General features: G+C 46.7%; 1 pseudogene; it reads right to left on the bottom strand.

Moving 5' to 3' along the window:
• Positions 1-11,240: 11,240 nt before the first annotated feature.
• On the bottom strand, positions 11,241-14,761 carry LOC125507228 (annotated as a pseudogene).
• Between the last annotated feature and the right edge of the window lie 4,109 nt (positions 14,762-18,870).

Below are 18,870 nucleotides of genomic sequence, written 5' to 3'. Positions count from 1 at the left end.
TAGAGGCAAGCAGTAGTAGTAAGAGTTGAGTAATGAGTGGGACCGAAGAGATCCATGTGGAGCAGTTCGAAGGGTCGAGTGGTTGTCATGATTGTCTTCGAGGGATGTTTGGCCCTCGTCATCTTCCCTGCTTCACAGGCACCGCATAAGTGATCTTTCTTGAACTTGACGCCCTCGATGCCTATGACATGCTTCTTCTTTGCAAGGGTGTGGAGGTTCCTCATGCCAACATGCCCTAGCCTCCGATGCCGGAGCCAGCATTCTGAAGCCTTTGCTAGAAGACATACGACAAGCTGTGGTCCTGCCAAAAAATCTACCACGTACAAATCATCTTTTCGATACCCTTCAAACACTAGAGACTTGTCAGATTCCATTAGTACAAGGCAGCGATATTTTCCAAATATTACGATCATGTTCAAATCGCAAAGCATTGAGACAGACATTAAGTTGAAGCCAAGGGATTCAACAAGCATGACTTTATCCATGTGTTGATCCTTTGAGATTGCAACTCTACCTAGACCCAATACCTTACTTCTACCAGTGTCAGCAAATGTGATGTGACTCTTGTCGGATGGACGTAAGGTTGAGTCCATAAGAAGGCTTCTTTTGCCAGTCATGTGGTTGGTACACCCACTATCAATAATCCATTCTGAAGACGCTGGTGTCGTACCCTACAGTGCAGTTAGGGGGATAGGCTTCATGAAGAGAATTGTGAAGCAAAAATATTTGACGAACCAGTGGGTTATGAAAGCTTAGATCCAGATTAGGACTGATAGGGAGAGTAGCAAGCGATTCAGGAACGAAGTAAATAGTAAGACCATTCGGGCATTTGATCTTGCACCCTACAAGATGTTTAAGGTCCCCAGCAATAGCGTCAGACGATTTTGGTTTTCTGCTGGAGACCTTTCCCTGCAAAAGAGAGTTAAGCTTTCTTAGCCACCCATATCTTCAAGGGTGGCTTAGAAGCAATAAGTCTAAGTGCAGCATCTGAGAACTTTGGCTTTGGAGCCCTAGCAAAAAGTCTTGCAGGCGGACAATAGTACTCATAAGAATAAGCAGAATAGTTCTTGGTCTTATGAACATGGCGGTTTGATGAACCGCGCTCATATTCATAGGCCTGAGTATGATTTCCCTGCAAAACATTTGTGTTAGTGCGACTCAGGTGAGTCCTCTGTCTGTATGAAGCCTTTGGACCGTATGAAGCCTGTGGTCTGAGGTTCGTCTTCTTCATGTGTGGTGTCATGATGACATTCACAGGAAGATTCTCCAGACACTTTTTCGGAACCCAGATCTTCTTCATAGGCGGTCCATTCCTGCAGTTAGTACCAATGTACCTGGCAAACACTTCACCATTCTGATTCTTAAACAGTTTATAGTTTGCATCAAAGGATTCATCAATGACAATGGGATTTGCACAAGAGAAGCCAGATAGATTGGATAGATCTGCTGAAGATTCCTTTGTAGCAACCCATGTGGTTTTGGGGTACTGCTCAGGTTTCCAGTAAGAGCCATCAGCATTCATTTTCCTTACGAACCCAACACCCTCTTTCCTCGGGTTTCGGTTCAAGATCTGCTTTTTGAGAACATCACATAGTGTCTGATGCCCTTTAAGACTTTTGTACATCCCTGTTTCAAGCAATTTCTTCAACCTAGCATTCTCATCAGCAATAGCAGTGGAATCCTCAGCAGAGGGGTTAGTTCCCACATCAACAGTTGAAGATATTGCAACAGTAGCAGCAGTAGAACATTCAGCAACAGCAGTAGCATTATCACGCTCAATGCATTTAAGACATGGTGGTTCAAATCCTTCCTGAGCGGAACTGATCTGTTTGGCGTGAAGTGACTCATTTTCCTTTTGAAGATCTTCATGAGCCGCTCTCAATTTCTCAAGATCTTGCTTCCTTTGAAGATAATCATAGGAAAGCTTTTCATGAGTTGTTGAGAGCGTTTCATGACGACTTTCAAGTTCCTCATACTTAACAATGAAGAATTTTTATGTCTTCAATTAAGGACTCAGATCGAGTCATTTCAGCGCCTAACAGATCATCGCTTTTGTCTAACAGTTTTTGAATATGTTCCATGGCTTTCTGTTGTTCAGTTGCAATTTTAGCAAGTGTTTTGTAGCTGGGTTTTGAACCACAATCAGAGTCATCGTCACTAGATGTTTGATAGTGAGTAGTGTGTGTGTTTACCTTGCACCGCGTGCCATGAAGCAGTAGGTAGGAGCGGAGTAGTCCTTGTCATTTGCATCGGTGTCGGTGATGAGGTCATTGTCTTCAGTGTTGAACATGGACTTGGCAACATATGTTGTAGCCAGACTTGCGACGCCAGAATCGGACTCCTCCTCAGACTCCACCTCCGCCTCCTCAGAAGCGGACTCCTCCTCTGAATCCATTTCCTTGCCAACAAACGCACGTGCCTTGCCAGATGAGCTCTTCTTGTGTGATGAAGACTTTGAAGAAGACTTGGAAGAAGACTTTGAGTATTTCTTCTTCTTCTTGTCGTCAGAGTCATATTCCTTGCTCTTCTTCTTCTTTTTGTTCTCATTTTCCCACTGCGGACACTCAGAGATGAAGTGGCCAGGTTTCTTGCACTTGTGACATGTTTTCTTCTTGTAGTCATGAGCAGAAGCTTCATCATTCCTTGAGCTTGATCGGGAAGACTTTCTAAAGCCTTTCTTCTTGGTGAATTTTTGGAACTTCTTCACAAGCATAGCAAGTTCCCTTCCAATGTCTTCAGGATCATCAGAACTGCTGTCAGATTCTTCTTCAGATGAGGAGACATCTTTTGCCTTCAAGGCACGAGTTCGCCCATAGTTTGGACCGTAGATATCTCTTTTCTCAGAAAGCTGAAACTCATGTGTGTTGAGCCTCTCAAGTATGTCAGACGGATCGAGTGTCTTGAAATCAGGACGTTCTTGAATCATCAAGGCTAGGGTGTCAAATGAATTGTCAAGTGATCTCAGTAGTGTCTTGACGACTTCATGCTTGGTGATCTCAGTAGCGCCAAGGGCTTGAAGCTCATTCATGATGTCAGTGAGTCGATCAAATGTGAGCTGGACATTCTCATTGTCATTTCTCTTGAAGCGGTTGAAGAGGTTGCGAAGGACACTGATTCTCTGATCTCTCTGGGTTGAGACGCCTTCGTTGACCTTGGAGAGCCAGTCCCAGACTAGCTTAGATGTTTCCAAAGCACTCACGCGGCCATACTGTCCTTTGGTCAGATGACCACAGATGATATTCTTGGCAGTAGAGTCCAGTTGAACGAACTTCTTGACGTCAACAGCAGTGACACCTTCTCCAGCCTTGGGAACGCCGTTCTTGACGACATACCATAGGTCGACGTCAATGGCTTCAAGATGCATGCGCATCTTATTCTTCCAGTAGGGATATTCAGTTCCATCAAAGACGGGGCACGCAGCAGAGACTTTGATTATCCCTGCAGTCGACATAGCTAAAACTCCAGGTGGTTAAACCGAATCATACAGAACAAGGGAGTACCTTGCTCTGATACCAATTGAAAGTGCGTTATATTGACTAGAGGGGGGTGAATAGGCGATTTTTATGAAAGTCTTCAAAACGTGGAAGTTATGAAGACAAACGATAGAAATAAACCTATTACCCTGCAGCGGAAGGTAGACTACACTAGGAAAGCCATAGTCAAGTATTCAATAGAGTGAAAGCACAATGACTAATAGGAGCAATGTAGTAAGGATCAGGTAGGAAGATATTATGAAGCCAAACAGAACACGCAGTCACTCAGTGAAGATAAAAGATAGTGCAATCATACAATGACTTCACAAGGAGTAACAATACGTAAAGAGAAGGGAAGCATGAAACCAGTGACTCGTTGAAGACAATGATGTGTTGGACCAGTTCCAGTTGCTGTGACAACTGTACGTCTAGTTAGGGTGGCTAGGTATTTAAACCTGAGGACACACAGTCCCGGACACCCAGTCCTGAACACGCAGCTCAGGACACCCAGTCCTCACCGTATTCCCCTTGAGCTAAGGTCACACAGACCTCGCCCAATCACTCTGGTAAGTCTTCAAGGTAGACTCCCAAACCTTCACAGACTTCGTTCACCGGCAATCCACAATGTCTCTTGGATGCTCAGAACGCGACGCCTAACCGACTAGAGGATTCACAGTCCTCTAGTGTAATAAGTCTTTGGATCACACAGACAAGAAGACTTAAGTGATGCCTTATTCTCTTTGGCTCTGGGTGGTTAGGGCTTTATCCTCGCAAGGAATTCTCACTCAAAGGCTTCGAGGTGGGTTGCTCTCAAACGACAAAAGCCGTATACTAACTCTGAGCAGCCAACCGTTTATGGTTGTAGGGGGTGGGCTATTTATAGCCACTAGGCAACCCGACCTGATTTGTCCGAAATGACCCTGGGTCACTAAGGAACTGACACGTGTTCCAACGGTTAGATTTCAAACTCACACGGCAACTTTACTTGGGCTACAAGCAAAGCTGACTTGTCCGACTCTGGACAAGATTCGCTCTCATAGTCTTCACTCGAAGACATAGGTTTTGGTTAAGCATCACTTCAGTCATTCTGACTGGTTCTCTTGGACCCCACTTAACTGTACGGTGGTTCCTATGACTCAACAAAGAAGAAAAAAAAGAACTACGAAAGATCTAAGTCTTCGAGCTCCATAGGCTTCATGTGATGTCTTCTCTTGTCATAATCTTCAATGTGAATATCTTCATATACCACCTTTGACATCAATGTCTTCATACATTTTTAGGGGTCATCTCTGGTAGGAAAACCGAGTCAATGAGGGACTTCTACCTGTGTTATCCTGCAATTCTCACAAACACATTAGTCCCTCAACTAGGTTTGTCGTCAATACTCCAAAACCAACTAGGGGTGGCACTAGATGCACTTACAATGACACCATGATCTCCATCATCTTGATCTATATCAATGTGTCGTCACATGGTTGTCTCGTCAACAATTGCTCTTGCAACTATTGCTATCGCATAGCGATAAAGTAAAGCAATTATTTGGCGCTTGCATCTTATGCAATAGAGAGATAACCATAAGGCTTTTTCCAGTTGCCGATAACTTCAACAAAACATGATCATCTCATACAACAACTTATATCTCATCACGTCTTGACCATATCACATCACAACATGCCCTGCAAAAACAAGTTAGATGTCCTCTACTTTGTTGTTGCAAGTTTTACGTGGCTGCTATGGGCTGAGCAAGAACCGTTCTTACCTACGCATCAAAAACCACAACGATAGTTTGTCAAGTTGGTGCTGTTTTAACCTTCGCAAGGACCGGGCGTAGCCACACTCGGTTCAACTAAAGTTGGAGAAACTGACACCCGCCAGCCACCTGTGTGCAAAGCACGTCGGTAGAACCAGTCTCGTGTAAGCGTACGCGTAATGTCGGTCTGGGCCGCTTCATCCAACAATACCGCCGAACCAAAGTATGACATGCTGGTAAGCAGTATGACTTATATCGCCCACAACTCACTTGTGTTCTACTCGTGCACAACATCAACGCATAAAACCTAGGCTCGGATGCCACTGTTGGGGAACGTAGTAATTTCAAAAAATTTCCTACGCACACGCAAGATCATGGTGATGCATAGCAACGAGAGGGGAGAGTGTTGTCTACGTACCCTCGTAGACCGATAGCGGAAGCGTTATGACAACGCGGTTGATGTAGTCGTACGTCTTCACGGCCCGACCGATCAAGCACCGAAACTACGGCACCTCTGAGTTCTAGCACACGTTCAGCTCGATGACGATCCCCGGACTCCGATCTAGCAAAGTGTCGGGGAAGAGTTCCATCAGCACGACGGCGTGGTGACGATCTTGATGTTCTACTGTCGCAGGGCTTCGCCTAAGCACCACTACAATATTATCGAGGACTATGGTGGAGGGGGGCACCGCACATGGCTAAGAGAACGATCTTGAAGATCAACTTGTGTGTCTAGAGGTGCCCCCCTGCCCCTGTATATAAAGGTGCAAGGGGGGAGGCCGGCCGGCCCTTGGGCGCGCCAAGGAGGAGGAGTCCTCCTCCTAGTAGGAGTAGGACTCCCCTCTTTCCTACTCCTACTAGGAGGGGGAAAGGAAGGGGGAGAGGGAGAAGGAAAGGGGGGCGCCGCCCCCCTCTCCTAGTCCAATTCGGACCAGAGGGGGAGGCGGCGCGCGGCCCACCCTTGCCGCCCCTCTCTCTCTCCACTAGGGCCCATAAGGCCCATTACTTCTCCCGGGGGGTTCCGATAACCCTCCGGCACTCCGGTTTTCTCCGAAATCACCCGGAACACTTCCGGTGTCCGAATATAGCCGTCCAATATATCAATCTTTATGTCTCGACCATTTCGAGACTCCTCGTCATGTCCGTGATCATATCCGGGACTCCGAACAAACTTCGGTACATCAAAATATATAAACTCATAATGAAACTGTCATCGTAACGTTAAGCATGCAGACCCTACGGGTTCGAGAACAATGTAGACATGACCGAGACATGTCTCCAGTCAATAACCAATAGCGGAACCTGGATGCTCATATTGGCTCCCACATATTCTATGAAGATCTTTATCGGTCAGACCGCATAACAACATACGTTGTTCCCTTTGTCATCGGTATGTTATTTGCCCGAGATTCGATCGTCGGTATCTCAATACCTAGTTCAATCTCGTTACCGGCAAGTCTCTTTACTCGTTTCATAATACATCATCTCGCAACTAACTCATTAGTTGCAATGCTTGCAAGGCTTATGTGATGTGCATTACCGAGAGGGCCCAGAGATACCTCTCCGACAATCGGAGTGACAAATCCTAATCTCGAAATACACCAACCCAACATGTGCCTTTGGAGACACCTATAGAGCTCCTTTATAATCACCCAGTTACGTTGTGACTTTTGGTAGCACACAAAGTGTTCCTCCGGCAAACGGGAGTTGCATAATCTCATAGTCATAGGAACATGTATAAGTCATGAAGAAAGCAATAGCAACAAACTAAATGATCAAGTGCTATGCTAACGGAATGGGTCAAGTCAATCACATCATTCTCCTAATGATGTGATCCCGTTAATCAAATGACAACTCATGTCTATGGTTAGGAAACATAACCATCTTTGATCAACGAGCTAGTCAAGTAGAGGCATACTACTGACACTCTGTTTGTCTATGTATTCACACATGTATTATGTTTTCGGTTAATACAATTCTAGCATGAATAATAAACATTTATCATGAAATAAGGAAATAATTAATAACTTTATTATTGCCTCTAGGGCATATTTCCTTCAGCATGTGCAAGAAAGTAGAGAGGGTTACGGCAAAAACTAGATGCACTTCGTGTACAAAACAGACAATCTCTTTCAAAGTATGATGGTTTCATAGGGAAACTCGTCTGTTACAAAGGGATTTCATTTTTTAACTTATTTGAACTCCAGAGTTTTTCTGTGTTCAAAATGCACCATTCAAAGCCACATCATCAAATTTCAACCCTTTCTGACTTCATTTGTTATTTTTCATGCATTTACTGATTATTTTGAGCTATAAGACCCTGAAATTGAAAAGCATTTCAAATGAACTCTGAAAAGGTTGAAAGTTGGCATGGTATCATCATTTCATCCACATAGCATGTGCAAGAAAGTAGAGAGGGTTATGGCAAAAACTGGATGCACTTCGTGTACAAAATGGACAATCTCTTTCGAAGTATGAGAATTTCATACGGTAACTCGTCTGTTACAAAGGGATTTCATTTTTTTAACTTGTTTGAACTCCATAGTTTTTCTGTGCTCAAAATGCACCATTCAAAGCCACGTCATCAATTTAGTACATATAGCTCTCATTAATAGATAAGTGACCAAATTAATAGAAGTTCATCATCACATTAAAAACAAAGTACATACATAGTTCTCATTGAACAAAATATAGCTCTCCAGAGCATCTAGTTAAACCACACACTGAAACTATGTAAAACCTTTCAATGCAACAACAAATGCGATCATAATCACAACCAAGATAAAAATTGATCCAACGACATAATGATACCAAGCCTCGGTATGAATGGCATATTTTCTAATCTTTCTAATCTTCAACCGCATTGCATCCATCTTGATATTGTGATCATGGACGACATCCGCAACATGCAACTCCAATATCATCTTCTCCTCCTCATTTTTTTATTTTTTCCTTCAAGTAATTGTTTTCTTCTTCAACTAAATTTAACCTCTCGACAATAGGGTCAGTTGGAATTTCCGGTTCAACTACCTCCTACATAAATAAAATCTATGTCAACTTGATGGGCATAATTGTCATAAACAATAAATGAACCAAATAGTTATAAAAGATAATATATACCACATCCGAATCATAGCCAGGACGAGGGCCGACGGGGGCGGATACCAAAACCATCGCACTATATAATAACAAGCAATAATAAAAGTAAGAAAATTAGACAAGTATCTATCTAAAGTAAGAATTTTTTTCTTTCAGAAGAAGATAAGAACAAGAGGCTCACCACGGTGGTGCAGGCGACGAGATCGGCGCAGACGATCGACGGTGGTGAAGACGGGGACGGGACGTGACGGACCACTAAACCTAGACAAATCTCGGGGAAATGGAGCTTGGAGGTCGAGCTTCGAGAAGAGAAAGCTTAACTAGTGTGGCTCGGACATTTCATCGAACACCTCATGTGCATAGGAGGTGAGCTAGAGCACCCAAATGCCCTCTCCTCGCCGGCCAGAAAAAACAGAGCACTGTGGAGTGCTCTGCTGCGGCGACGGGGTATATATAGGCAACTCATTTGTCCCGGTTCGTGGCTGGAACCGGGACTAAAGCCCAGCCTTCTGTACCGGTTCGAGCCAAGAACCGGAACCAATGTTTGTGGGCTAGGAGCGAGGCCCATTGGTCTCGGTTCGTGCCTAGAACCGGGACAAATGGGTCCATACGAATCGGGACCAATGCCCATGAGGTCCCGGCCGCCCCCCTGGGCTAAAGAACCGGAACAAATGCCTCCATGGGTCCCGGTTCGTGACTGAAACGGGACTAATGGGCTTGCCATGCCCGAACCAAAGCCTTGTTTTCTACTAGTGCCTCTTCTGCGACTAGGACATGACGGTGGTTCTGAGATGGTGGCCGAGGCGAACTCTGGTTCCTCCAGGTGGTTGTGTTGCTCAAATCAGTGTCGTGTATTCTTGGGTCCTTGCCTTGCGTCAACGACATGCTTCAATTGTGGGCGGCTGCTTGTGTTCAATGTTGCTTGCTAGGGTGGCCGCGCCCATTGCCTTCCGCCGGCCTGACATCTATGTCGAGCTTGCTCTCGGGGAGTAGTTTCTCTTTGTCGACGGCACAACATCACTCAAGCCTATGCGTGAAGACTTGGCCCCCGTCTGTTGGCGGTGGCTTTCAATCTTGTTGGCTTCGGGTGCAGGTCGATCCCTTCCTGTGGCGCGATTCCCCTCAAGAACTTAGATATGCAAGTTGTAGTCTTTTTCTTTTCTGATCGTTGCGTTTGCGCTTTCCTTTAGCTCCTTGTATCGGCCATTGCAAGGTTGCATCCCTGCTTTCTTTTCTTTCCTTATTGTATGGTCTGTTTTCGCTGTAATCCTGGTCGGTTGATGGCTTTGTTAATCAAAGCCGGACTATGCTCGAGCCCTTCTCGGACTCGGGTTGTGCCTTTTCTCTAAAAAAAGTCGTATCTAACTCCGATCTTATTTAACTAATCAAACAAAATAAAGTCATATATCTATCTCATGAATCTTTGCCATAAAATTCAATGGTGTAGGAGTCGGATGAGACATAGTTATTTCTCATCTACTATATCCATTCACCAATATAAATGTTCTAACTTTTTTGTAAATTGGATGGGACATATTTTAGTGTGTTTGTTCACTCATTTCAGCCTTTATGCAGTCCATATTAAAATATTTTAAACATCTTATACTTGTGAGGGGAGGGAGTAGATGGGAACTAGCCACAACCATTTTTAATTATTTTTTCAAGCAACCGACGGGAGCGCTGCCTTTTCATCTAGATAGAAGAGTGGAACATCTATTGACAAGAGGCAACATGTTTTTAAAGGGAACACCCTATAAACCCCAAAGCCAAAACGGAGAAAGAAACTATGTGAGAATCACGGAAAGGTCGTGCCTATGCGCTCCGAAAGCGAGCTCGCGCCGATGAATATCCTTGACGGCCAAATTCGCAACTTCGATGTAGGTTAGTCTTGATCCATTGAAGATCATTTGGTTTCAAATCACATAAGAGGAAGCGACCGCTTATCTGACATGTCTCATTTTTTGATGCCTCGGTGAGCATCGCATCCCACTAGGCATTGTTAGGTGGGGAATTCAAGACAGGCTGAGCGGAAGTGACCCCATGCCCAACCAAACCCTCACTTGGTTCCAAATCGCTGTGGTGAAGGGGCAATCTCTGCATAAGTGAGTAGGGGTCTCAGGGGCGTGAAGGCAAAGCTGGCATCTGGGGTCATGAGGCCAGCCCTCTTTGCCAAATTGACGGCTAATAGAACCCTTCTCTGCAACATCTTGGATATTCTGCTTTGCTAACTGAAATAAAAAACCTAAGAGCATCCCAGATTTGGAAGATGAGGAAGAAACATAAGCTGCTGATGGGTCTAAAAGATTAACCTTCCATAATTCTAAGAAATTACCTTACTACTTGTTAGAGATCTTCTCTTCCTAACAAATCGGTCTTTTGAGATAGTTGGTTGATAGGCACTCCCTCTGTTCCAAAATATTACTTGTTGTGGTTTTGGTTCAAATTTGAACTAAAGCCACGACAAGTATTTTGGAAAGGAGGAAGTACATCTTAACATGGTATCAGAGTTGATATCTTGGGTTCAAGTCTCGGTCCCCGTATTTCTCCCAAGCATTTATCCACACCCACGTCGAGCATGGGGGGGGGGGGTGATCATTCCATATCCATGTTAGATGTGAAGGGGGAATTTTAAGTATATTACATCTTCTCTTTTTATCAGATCGGTCATTGGGGATAGTTGGTTGATAGGAATACCTAACATGCATGGTATTAGCCAATGATGTTTTACGTCGGATGTGATCGGGGGGGGGGGGGGGGGGGGTCTTGTATTGTAACAAGTCTCATGCAACATGACACAATTAATTTGTGGATTATCTTGCTTCTACTCTACAGTTCAAAACACCTTGCAAGTAGTAAATACTTATGAGAAAAAAATAAAGGCTGCATTGGCATTGGTATTCTCATTTCCATTTGACATATGAGCTCAATTGCAAAGGGTGTCATCTGTACTGCATTGCATTATATCTATTCATGGTTCAATTTTTTTTCTTGACATGAAAAATAATAATGGCGAAAACTTGCGTATACATGCGGCATGCGATGTGTTCATTTAAGTAGTTACAAACTCATTGAGATAAGTTGCGCATCAACAACAGACAAGATCAGCTTCCATCATTGTTCTTCTGGCGCCTCCCTGTCAACCGGCAAGTCTTAGATAAGTTGTGGGTTCTGAATATATATGTTCATTATGCAAGCTAGAAATAGCAGCGCCATGCTCATGCATAGTTGAGTACCTCAACTATTAGAGCTTCTTTTCCATAGCACCTCAGAGTCAATTGTGGTGAGATGTTGATCATCAAGCCTCTTCCATGTGTTGATAGACTTCACGCCTTGCCACTCGCCGCTCGCTGCCTTCTCAAGTTGCACAGACACCACCCTTGCTCTCCTTGACCACCCGGCCATGCCATACGCATGGTAACCGAAACCACCAGCATAGCACAGCTGAATACCAGTGAGCTTACCACAGAAGTCATTTAAGTGATCATGTCCTACAAAGGCAGCCTTCACATCTCCAGCTTCCACCATGGTGTTAAAGAAGCCGGAGTTGATCGACGCCGAGCTGATACCCTTCTCCTGCTTTACTCCTGTGAAATTGGATGCCGTAAAGTTGTTAAACTCCGGCAAGGGAATGTGGAAGTAAGCAAGACCAGGTGCTGGCTCCTTCTGTCTGGGTTGTCCACCCGTATAGTTTTGCTGCATTTCATATGAACTTTTGTTATTCTAGTTTCTAACATAAAATATGTATGTACATAGCACCAAACTATACAGGTACTAGAACTACTGTCATCACCTACTTTCATCTATCTATATTTAACACGCAAAACATTTTGAAACCAATTGTATTCGGAACTAATACAGTGCCTGCGAACAAATCAATCATCTATTTTGAAATTGCATAAATTTCTTGCCTTCCATCGACAGAATAATTATTGATTTTTTTTGCAGAGTTATGATGGTCCAACAGATAATTAATGTGTTGTTGTCGATTGCAAATGGCATCCGCCTACAGCCTACTCAGTATGGCAAGAGAAAGTATAAGTAGCATAGCACGAAAGATGGTGACAAATTCACCTGGAGACTCGAAGAGGTTTGCCTGAACCAAGCTTCCTGTGATGCCTTGATCCAACCATAGCCATGGATCGATGGCACAGTGGAATAGTCACCACTATCAAGAAAATACATGTTGAGCACTGATTTGTTAGCCAGCAGTGTTCCTTCAACCCCTGCAACCTCCAAATTATAGTTTCCGTAGCCATCGATTTCTACTCCTTGTGGATTGAAGCGTGCAAGGGTGTTCTTCATGCCTACAAGGTGGCGCATCACACCCTCGCGTGACAGCGTACCCTCTTGGTCATGGTTGCCGAGCACAGCAGCCCAGGGAAGTTTCATGGCAATGGCCGGAGCGATCGCTGCATCCATCGACTTGGCCGCATCGGTTGAATTCTCACCAAAAATGTTATCACCTGCCCAAGAAACATTGTGGATCATGTAGGAGTATTTGTTTTTGGTCGGGCACCACACTCTTTTAAGACTTTTTAGTTTTTGTAACATTGTGTCCACTCCAAACTTCTGCTATGAAGATGTAGAGGCCAGGGTCTCCGCTTTTTCGCAGAAAAATAGACATCGTGGCGATGAAATTATCTATATCAATGATCATTACACCAAATGCATTGGGGGTGGCAACAATTATCATCAATGCAAATGCATTTTCAACCAAACTTTTCTAACAGTATAGCACAATCAAATGCATTTTCAACCAATCTTCTCTAACATTAGTAGTAAACCGTTTCTAAAGTTGCTGAATGCAAGATTGGGAGGACGCTAGCAGTGGCATCGAGTCGATCACTGGAGTAATAAATCAAGGAGGAGGAGGAAGAGGAGGAGGGGTGGGTGGGTGGACTGGCGTGGCGTACCAGTGAAGACGACGAGGTCGGTGCATGCCCGCCACCTGCAGCACCTTGAACGTGCCGCGCTCCCGCCGGAACCGCAGCCCGCCGTCACCCTTCCCCGCCGCGACGAAGAAGACGAGGAGGAGAATCAGCGGCAGCGGCGCAGAGAGCGCCGGAGGCCGAGGCTGGCGGAGCGTCGTGGGTTCGGAGCGGAGTGGAGCGGGAGGTCCAGGGATCACTGTCACCGGGGGGTGGCTCCTCCTCCGGTCCGTTCTTCTTTCTTTATAGGAGGGTCCGTACTTGGCGGTCTTGGCCGCCGGATTGGCGAGGCGCGGGGGGCGTGGTCTGGTCTCTCTCTCGCTCACTCTTTTTTTTCCCGAGAGTACACCTAGGCGTACCATATTTGTATAGAAGGCAGAATATAAGTACAAGAGACTACAACTTGCTGCGAATAACAAGTGCAGTTGAAACTTCACGCTCACGCACACTACAACAGATACAGGCACAACCCAAAGGAGTCTATCCTAAGCACATCATCTAGCCGCGTCTCGACCAACACCGAACGCCACCAAGAACAACAACTGCAAACGAGCTTTCCTTGTCGACGCACTAACCATCTATGAATGTCTAAGAGGAGACGACGAACGGATAGCGGGACTCAGTCGGACCCGAGAAAGCCATCGTCTTGATACTCCGGCAAGTGCATACATAGCGCCCAAGAAGATCTGCTCGGACCAGCGACTAGCACCGGAGAACCACAACACAACCTTGAAACCCAGTCTCCAAACACGATGCTCCCAACGGAGTAACGCCGTCAAGACGCCGCCATCGCTAGTCCAACAATGAACCAAGGCTTTCGCCCAGAGAGAATCATAGCGTGGGGGAAGATGCCGGCACACCACCGCGACACCTCCACGAAGGAAAACGACACCCACAGGCGCCGTCGTCGCAAGCACCAGCCAAGGCTGTGCAGGATTTTCATCCATGCCGTCACACACCTCCCGCCCAAGCCAAAGGAATACGGCCAAGCACTTCACGAAGGGATGCACCGCCGCCGTCGCAGCACCTCGTCGTCGCGACCAAATCGTTGCAGAACACCGACACCCACACCGAGGAGATGCAACCATCAACCACCTCCAGCCGTTACCGTGAACCAGCCGCTCCTCCTGCTCCAACCTCCGTCGACAAGGCCGCCTGCTCATGCCCCAACCCGCGTCAGGGCCACCAGCACCTGCCCCAACCACCATCGCCAGGGACGCGAGCAGCAGCAATCCACACCACACCAGGCGGCCAGCCCAACCACACCAAGCAGCCAGCAGGCGGCCAGCCAAGCCTCGGACATGCCCTGTTGACCCGGGTCTGGAGGTCCCAGATCCAGACCACGCCGCCGCCACAAGCGCCCCCATTGTAGCCTCCGACACAACGCCTGTGACGGATGGCACCAACACCGCATCCTCCGTCGGCAGCCGCTCGCACGCCGCACCGCTGCCTCCAGGGCCCACCGCGCCGCCTTCGTCGCCCACGTCGGCCGAAAGACCACCTCGCGCCATGACCACCGCTGCCGACTCCCGGCCACGCTCTGCCGCTCCTCGCGCTCCTCGCCGTGCTCCGACACCCAGGGGAAGACCCCCGTGCAGCCCCCATGGCGCTACTCCCCTCCGCGAGGGAGGCCCGCCAGGGCGCGCCAGCCACCCCGCCGCCTTTGGCGACTGGGAGCCGCCACCACCGCCGGCGGCGGGGCAGCGGCCAGAGGAGATCTGGGGGTGGGGGGTCGCGGCGGCGGCTAGGTTTTCGACCCTCCGTAGCCGCCCACGCGAGCAGCCCGGGAGGGGAGGGGAAAGTATTCTCGCTCACTCTTTTCTTTGCGCTTTTCCAAAACGAATGGCGTGCGGTGCAGTGCGGGGCCGGCGAGTCCGCGGTGGCGAGGAAGGTCGACGGAGGGGAAGCTTCCTCATTGGATGGCGCTAGACTTCTCTGGTCTCGCCGTGGACTAGCTAGGTCGGTCAACATGCTTCTGCGCGTGCACACATTGGGTAATTGCCAATGCAGGGCAGATGTGAGTTGAGTGCCCATCAGAGCAGAGCAGTTCCATGTGGTGGGGCAAAGATATCTCCAGCGAGACTTGACGAAATTGCAATGGAAGAAAAGTCTCGGTTAAGGAATCAATCAAGAAATATGAAACACAATAAGCATACATTCAAATTCTGCGTAATTAAAATGCACAAACTCTAAAGAATCACACCGGCGAGCAGCGGAGCTGTAGAAGACCAAAGCTTATGCCTAAATGAAGAAAAATAATGAAATAAAAAAGAAAAGGAGCAACATTGGTCCTCCTTGAGCGACTTTGACGCCACGAGGATGATGCAAGTGCAAATGGTCCGGGAGAAGTACTTCGGTACAACCACCCCCCCCCCCTCCATAAACGTAGAAGGGGTAGTATTGTCCATACTAAATTATGTATTTATGTATCCGCCGTCCGTCGTAGGGCCGGCCGCGCGTGTACGTCCCGCTCCGTACGCCCGCGTCGTACGCATACCGTGCCGTTCGGTAGTGCGATCAGGAAAGGAAAAAAACGACGCTCCACCCCGACACCCCATCCCCGCGTACGAAACCCTAGCGGCATCAACGCCGCCGTGGTCCACCGCCGTCACGACGTCGGGCGGCGTCCGTAGTCACCCACGCGTCGTGTCACCAGTGTCGCGTGAAACGACACCCCATCCCCGCCTAGGAAACCCTAGTGGCATCAACACCGTCGTGGTCGACCGTCGTCACAACGTCGACCCCGACGTGCCCGTCTAGTCGCGAGCACCGACGGTGTCCGTAGTCACCCACACGTCGTGTCGCCGGTGAAACGCCCAGCGCTCCCGCGTCAATGTTCTGTCCTGGTACGCGCCCTCCACGACGTGGGTGGCAGCAACGCATCGGCGTCGACCTCAGGCCAGGACCCCTCGACGGTGCACAGTAGGTTCTCTGGCTCTTTTTTTTCTTTTTGATTTGTCCATTGCATTTTTTATGCAAAATGATTCCCTACTTAGCTAAATAAGAGAGGAGAGTAGTGACCTCTTAATGACCTCATAATGATTTTGTATGTTCAAATTTGTATGCATGCCACATAGTCATGTCATTGTTGACGAATATATTGTATCCACGATGATGTTGTGGAATGTTGGCATTGATCTCACACCTTATTTGTATGTGCATAGATGGAGCAAGTAACCGGATACGCCAGTGATGATTCCAGTAGCGATAATGGATCCTCGTCATTGAATGCAAACCAACCCCCCGGAGACAACTATATGAGTCAGGATGAATCGTACAGTGGTAATGTAAGTGCCTTCAATGTTGATCAAAACATATTGAATACAAACTAGTTATTTGACACTTACATGTCCTTTTAAATTTGTACAACTACATGACAATGATGACGATGAGGAATATGATATAGATGAACAATTTTATGCAGATAGTGTGAGCCAGGTATGTTGAAAAAATTGTAGGGCAATGATTGACATTAAAATTGTATGACCACTTATTTTACTTTACATGTGCATAGATAAATGCTAATGGTGACAATGAGTGTAATAATATAGATGATGACAATGCCGAGAGCGAGGTCGATGCATCTTGTAGTGGGAGCGGTAGCCAAGTAAGTTCTTAACATTATTTATGGTTAGTAACAATACAAGAACAGATTGACATGCAAGGTTATATGTCATATTTTGCAGGGAGGTGTTGATGGTCCTAGCGGGAACGATGAGCACAGCGATGATGATCAGTTTGACCTTGACATGTGCTATGATGAATATCAGCAAGAGTCACTTGATAGGCATTGGGCAGTGATGGCAAAGACATTCAAGTCATTAGACGAGGTGTACACGTTCTATAACAAGCACACGAGAGAACGTGGGTTCAGCATCAGGAAGGACTCGCTAAAACGTTCAAAGGATCGCGCAAGGACTGTGCGCTTGAGGAGGTATCTCTGTTCCACCGCAGGAAAACGACAGGCCAAGTTCTGTACCATGGAAGGCCGGACCCGCAGGCTTAGACCGGAGAGTCGATTCTTATGCGAAGCCCATTTGACAGTTAAGCTTGATAAAAAGCTCAATCATTGGTATGTCAGCAGTTTCTCCGATGATCACAGCCACAGTCTTGCACGACCGGACGAAGTCCCTTTCCTCCGATCTCAAAATCAGATCAAAGCATTTGAGAGAGCTGAGATCTTAGCTATGGCTGGAGCTGGAATAAGAAAACATATCATTTTTGACAACATCGTTAGCAGGTATGGGTCCTATGCAAAGTCACCGTTTTAGAGGACAAAGCTGTATAATATGTGCTATAGGGAGAAGATGAAATTTCTTGCACAAGGTGATGCTGATACTGCCATAGGAATCATGTTGACCAGAAAGGACAGAGATCCAGACTTCTTCTTTGAGCACACAGTTGATGCTGAAGGCAGGCTCCAAAACCTGTTCTGGTGTGATTCGCAGTCACGTCGGGATTATCTAGACTATGGTGATGTTGTCGTCTTCGACAGCACATATAAGATGAACAGGTATGGAATGTCGTTCATCCCTTTTTGTGGGTCTGAACAACCACCGTTGCACTATGGTATTCGCCTGTGGCATTGTTTCAGACGAGACTGAGGCTACATATGTTTGGTTGCTTAACACGTTCTTGAAAGCTAACTGTCAGAAGAGGCCCAAATCTGTAATTACCGATGGAGATGCAGCGATGATAAGGGCTATCAGGAAGGTGCTTTCTGACATGTGGCATCGTCTATGTTCATGGCATATTGAAAAGAATATGCAGAAACACCTCAACCACAAGTCATTGAAGGAGTTCAGGGCATTATTGTACTATGTCACTACACATAAGGTTTTTGAGGAGAGATGGTCCGCGTTTGTGCGCAAATGGCAGACGGAGAGAACGAAAACATGGCTCCATAGGATGTACAGGAAGAGGACACGTTGGGCTGCATCATATTTGTCTGGTGGGTTTTTCCTTGGTATGCGCAGTAATCAGAGGAGCGAGAGTCTGAACTCCAGCCTGCACCTTCATCTTGACTATGGTATGACGATCGTTGATATGATTGTACACTACGAGAATTGTATTGTTCGCCTCCATGAGAATGAAGCTTATGATGACTACACGGCCTCACAGACTGTTCCAGTAATGGTGACTGAGTGCTAGGCCATTGAGTTGTATGCTACGAAAGCATTCATGCAGGCAACGTCAGGGACTGACCACTGAGCTCACTCAGGCCCCGCTGGGCGGGCCAGAGTGGGTGCGAGCTGGAATTGCCATAGCTTATGGTTAGAGCAATAGGAAAGGGCCCAGCAGAGAGAACAGTCAGGATAACGAGCGCGGAGCCCACTTGGCAGGAACTTTTATATGTTGCAACAAGATATGAAGAAGGTACAGGAGCTTGAGGTAATTGATAGACTGACAGGGACCGATAACAGAGATTTGTGGTTGCGTGGAAGAATAACAGGGATCACAGATTTAATGTGGACTATACGCCAGGTAACTCGGCAGAAACTATAAAGTGTAGTTGCCGAAGTATGACTCGCAAAGGGCTTCCTTGCAAGCATATTCTTCATGTTTTGAATGCACTGAACTTACCTGTGATACCGAAGTGTTGTGTCCTGCGAAGATTCTC

The sequence above is a fragment of the Triticum urartu genome, chromosome 5 (genome assembly GCF_003073215.2).
Source record: "Triticum urartu cultivar G1812 chromosome 5, Tu2.1, whole genome shotgun sequence".
NCBI classification, from domain to species: domain Eukaryota; kingdom Viridiplantae; phylum Streptophyta; class Magnoliopsida; order Poales; family Poaceae; genus Triticum; species Triticum urartu.
Note: the sequence above shows the minus strand (reverse complement) of the source record. Positions and strands in the feature narration are given on the sequence as shown.